General features: G+C 39.0%; 1 long non-coding RNA gene across 1 annotated transcript; it reads left to right on the top strand.

The window, feature by feature from the left end:
- The first annotated feature begins 1262 nt into the window (after positions 1-1262).
- Positions 1263-5209, top strand: LOC105521708. The gene is made up of 2 exons (XR_001003307.1): positions 1263-1367; positions 4880-5209. It is a non-coding gene; the product is annotated as an uncharacterized LOC105521708 (long non-coding RNA).
- The last annotated feature ends 381 nt before the right edge of the window (positions 5210-5590 follow it).

Here is a 5590-nt window from a genome sequence, read left to right as displayed (position 1 = left end):
ATGAACTGAGGCGCTTTATTCCTCTTAACTTGTTAACATCAAGGAACATACTGTTTGAAAAACTGCTTCAGGAGGGATAGAAAGAAAATGAGTCAGAAACACTAACTGTAAGCCCCTACACCCTTGTAGAGGAAATGATAGGGACATAAACATACCTATTACTGGCATGTAGTGTTAAGTACTGTAAAAAGATCTGAAAAATGTGCTAGAAATTTTTACAATATATTTTATATATTGCTTCCTAAATGTAGTTTAAAGTCATGAGATAGAGACCTTTTGAGCTCAAAATTTCCCCCTGGAGCCCCTATTTTTGATATAACCCAGAGTTTCTGGAAATACCAACATTTTCTTAATACATTTAGATTTAGAGAGAATTCCCTTAAGAAAGAAGGAGAATTATTTTGATGTACATAATTGTAGGAATTTGAGAGGAACATGAAAATGTTGCTAAGTAAAAATTTCTGTGGGTATTTGGAGGTAATGACACAGGTACCCAATATATATATAGTTCTGTATAATGTCTGGGGAACTCTTAAGTTGTACTTCACTAATAAAACACACGCTAAAAAGGGGAAACGGGGAAACATTTTCACATAGTTTTACGTCAGCAATCTAAAATACAACCTAAAGGAAAGATTGATCTGGGCTTTATGTTTTTCCCAGCCTCTGTGAAGGTTTCTAACAGAATTGATTTATTTGAGCATCTAGTTTTAAAGTGAACAGTTCCTAGCAACGTGAATGCCTATAGTGACCTTCACAGCTTGTCTTTTAAGAGGCATGGTGACCCCTGCCAGTAGTTTTTATAACTGTGGATTATTCTCTGAGCTTTACACACATTGAGCCCAATTTGCTGAGTAGGTGTGTTTTGCCCTGCCCAAAATTTTAAGAGATTTGAAAGGTTCTTTAATTCTTACTATGCAGTAAATGCTACACTGGCAATGTTGAAATAGTAGATTCCCCATACAACTATATTCCTTTCAGCACATAGTTTCTGCAGCCTTATTTCATGTCCTGGTTTCCACCCTGGTTCACCATTCCATCAGGAGTCAGGACTCCTGAATCTAGCTGGTGGCTGGTGGCTGAACCAGCCTTGGACAGGATGTCTCTCTTCCACTCCCCAAGGGAGGAGCAGACCCTGGGAATCCCCGGTTCATTCCACATCTTGACAGAGACTAAAGTAAAGGGTGCTTTCATCATGTTGTGATGTCAAAGAATTTTCATGCACCCCTAAAATTCTGAACTCTGAAAAAACCCAATGAGGATTGAAAAATCGACACACCCAAAAGCTAGTGTTTGGGAAGACAACAACCCAGAGCTGTTCTGTTTCCGACTCAAGATATTGGAGCAAGCTGTGCCTCTCCATGGAGGTAGTCCCTTCTCAACTCTTAGTGTTGAGTCCAGGAGTCAGAGGGCCTGTAATTGTAGACACGCATAGGCATTTAAGCAAGACTTAGCACACTAGGGTCTTCCATCCATTCTACCACTTACTGTCATCTTCTATAACATACACAAAAGAAAGTAGGAGGAGTGCATCTGTGTCCACATTTTCTACCTGGCACAAAAAATGATGAATCCACAAAGTGCAGTTTCATCTAGCATTTATCAGCCATCAAAGCCGCACAGTACCGTGACTTTCTTTTTTTTTTTTTTTTTCGAGACGGAGTCTCACTCTGTCGCCTGGGCTGGAGTGCAGTGGCCGGATCTCAGCTCACTGCAAGCTCCGCCTCCCGGGTTCACGCCATTCTCCTGCCTCAGCCTCCCGAGTAGCTGGGACTACAGGCGCCCGCCACCTCGCCCGGCTAGTTTTTTGTAGTTTTTAGTAGAGACGGGGTTTCATCGTGTTAGACCAGGATGGTCTGGATCTCCTGACCTCGTGATCCGCCCGTCTCGGCCTCCCAAAGTGCTGGGATTACAGGCTTGAGCCACCGCGCCCGGCCAACCGTGACTTTCTATTTAATTCCTCACCATACCATATTGTTTATAAAAGATTCCATCAGGCCTGGTCACAGTGGCTCACACCTGTAATCCTAGTACTTTGGGAGGCCAAGGTGGGTGGATCACTTGAGCCCAGGAGACGGAGACTAGCCAGGACAACATGGAAAAACCCCTTTTCTACAAAAAGTACAAAAAAACCCCAAAAATTAGCTGGGCATAATGGTGCGTACCTATAGTCCCAGGCACTCAGGAGGCTGAGGTGGGAGGATCAGCTGATCCTGGGAGGTCTAGGCTGCAGTGAGCCCTGATTGCACTACTGCATTCCAGTCTAGATGACAGAGTGAGACCCTCCCTGCTCACCCCCATAAAAAAGGATTCTGTCATCTGATTTACAGATAATCTTTTAAATCACTAAACTCAGAACAAATTAAAATATCCAAAACATATATTTATAATTGTACATACAAGATTCAGCTAGCTACCAGAATTTTAGGTAGGTAAACGGGTATTTTAGTCCTCTGTGAATATCACTTAGGTGCAAATATAGCCTTTGTCATCAGAGTGAAGTATCATGTTATGACTAGGTCTCTGAACAAATTTGTTGAATTTATTTTATTTTGTATTTTGAAGTTGCTTTTAATATGAATGTTAGAACATAAGAGTCCTAGTAATTAGATTACCACACTATCTGAGTACCAAAAAAAGATATGAGAAAATTACTTCCATTAGGTTCAAAAGGATTTATTGAGATCCTAAAATATCATACTTGCCAAAGGGGAGAATTGTCTTCCAAAATCATTTTTCTTTTTTAAATTTGGGTGTCCAAAGCCACTGCACATACTGCAATTAATAAAATTCTCTGGCAAGGCATAAGAGTGTTCTTGCTTCAGACTGTAAACACTTTCCTCTGAAGACTTGGAATGACACTAAATTAATATGAGGGAGGAAAGAAAGAATTAATTAGTGTTTGATAGTGGAGCATTGGATGTTGATTTATTAGTCACAACCAACACTAGCTGAGCTTACTTTATAAACCTCAAACCATATCCTTCCTGGGTTTGTTCTCATCGCCACCATAAATTGTCCATATACTCACTGATGGTAATTTGTCACAAACAAACATAAGGGGCTCTTAGTCAAATGGTGACATATATGTGAGTGTATAAACTTCCTCTTATTAACATGACCCAAGGAATATACCATCTATGGGGAAAATTGCATCAGCAAAGAAAAAGGAAGGACGATGTACCCACAAGCAAATGCAAATGGAAACAAAAGCAGGTATCACAATCTCTGTAGAGAAAAGTGTTCAAGCCAACACATTATTTACACAATGAGGACTATGTTTTTTGACAAATGTTAAAATTTGCATGATCTTGCATTTTGCTTCTTATGTTGCTGATTTTATAATTCTGGTTAAAGCTGGCCTGAATGTATTCAGTTTATTTGTAATATCCTAGTACTTTAATGCATTTTTCTGGAGGAATGAGTAATATTATTTTTCACAGATGAAGAAGGAACTGGTAGTGAGTCAACACGCACTGAAGCAAAATAATAATAAAAGTTATTATTACCAAAAAAAGTAAAATAAAATTTTAGTCGTTAAATATTGTAAAACACTCAGTTAATGGTTGGATAAATGGGAAATCAAAACTGTAAAAAATATAAGCAATCAGAACTCTCTATAATTTTGTGCAGCAAACCACCACCAACAACAAACTTATGGCCCTAAAACTTTCTATTATTGAGAAAGAATGAAAGAAACAAAATCAAGTAAGCGTTTAGTTGAAGGGACTAGAAAATCAGAAAAAAATGTTATAAAGATAAATTACAACTTTAGTGAAATTATAATACAAAAGCTAAGATACGTAAACACAGCCAAGAATTCATGTTTTAAATAATAACATGATATGCGTATATTCCAGACTGGAGAGAAAGACACCAAAAATGTCACATGTGACTTTCTTTGGGCACAGAGATTAATGGCAATTTCAAATTTTGTTTTATTTTCCAATTTCTTTTTCAATTGGGTATGAATTTATTAATCAGAATAAGTTAACTGTTAAAACATGAAATAGTTAAATGTTAGGACCATTTATCCTGAATCTTTAGGAAACTTTAAAAATTGATTCTTTGAAAATTATTTGAAATTACAGAGTTTGCAATGATTTACATCCTCTTTCCTATTCTGTACTATATGTACTAATATAAGGAGATCACCTTCTGGTTTTGTTATATTGGACCCTGTGGCTGCTTCTTCAATATCCGTTTCTTTTTGATGCCTATTCCAATTTACGCTAGAGTTTCCACATTCTTTAACACCAGTTCTGAGTAGTCCATTTGCTTCAGAGAACCGGGTTGAAACATTGCTTCTAGGCATGAGGTATCTAGTTTACGTTTAAACTGTTTATCAACTTAATACCTGGCCGGGCCTGGTGGCTCAAGCCTGTAATCCCAGCACTTTGGGAGGCCAATGCGGGTGGATCACTTGAGGTAAGGATTTGGAGACCAGCCTGGCCAACGTGGCGAAACCCTGTCTCTACTAAAAATACAAAAGTTATCTGGGTTTGGTATCGTGTGCCTGTAATCTCAGCTACTCAGGAGGCTGAGGCAGGAGAATCACTTGAACCTGGGAGGTAGAGGTTGCAGTGAGCTGAGATCGCACCACTGCACTCCAACCTGGGTGACAGAGAAAGACTCCATCTAAAACAAACAAACAAACAAACAAACAAACAAAAGCCAACATAATACACACATCTCCCATTAATGGCCCAAACGGACACAGGGAATTTGGATCAATGAGATGGAGCAAAGATCTTCCTAGGCATTTGGTGGGGAAAAATATTAACGATTTCTTAGAGCATCTGAACATAAATAAAGAAATAAAGCCTCCTGCCTTCCTTCTCTCTCTGCCTCTGTATCTCCATTTCCTTCTCCTCCATAGATGAGGAAGCCTGCAGCCCATGAAGGTCATGGGTGCTGTCGGAGACACAAGGAAAAGCCATCAGCCCAGGGAGGTGCTGAGAGTTGGGGCATCTCCATGGATGAGCTCCGTGTACTGCTGGACTCTTCCAACCTTTCATGGACATCACCTTATAGTGAAAATCCCTTTTGTTATTGAAGAAAGCCTGAGTTGGGTGATTTATTACTCATAAAGTATTTTAATACATTGATGCTAATATTCTCATGAGAGAATTATACTATACTCTTATGATAGCATTAAAAGTAATTTAAAGACCCTACCCTTCTCCAAAGAAAATGAACACTTGTGAAACCCTTGCTTTGCCATTTACTATCTATGTTCCTGGACAAACTATTAAATGTGACAAGTCTACACCTCCACCTCAGTTTAGGATCGATAATGTATGTCTTTTTTTTTTTTTTTTCAGTTTCAATACATAAAAATAAGTGCCATGAGTAGTTCTTGTAACTGAATGGGCACTCAAAAGTGACATTAGGCCCTTCATTTCTCCTGCTTTCTTATCGTACATCTTTATGATACTTTAATTTGAGCTACAACCCCTGAGATCTTCTTGAGAGATAATCACTGCTGAGGGACTATACACAGACAGGACAATAGACAGATCACATGTGACGACAGAGCACTTACCCACAACCTCTGCAGCAATTGCTCCCGGACAATGGGGACTTAGTG

The sequence above is a fragment of the Colobus angolensis genome, unplaced genomic scaffold (assembly GCF_000951035.1).
Source record: "Colobus angolensis palliatus isolate OR3802 unplaced genomic scaffold, Cang.pa_1.0 Scaffold405, whole genome shotgun sequence".
Classification (NCBI taxonomy): Eukaryota; Metazoa; Chordata; class Mammalia; order Primates; family Cercopithecidae; genus Colobus; species Colobus angolensis.
The sequence above is the reverse complement of the archived record's forward strand: the minus strand, read 5'-3'. Positions and strand labels throughout refer to the sequence as shown.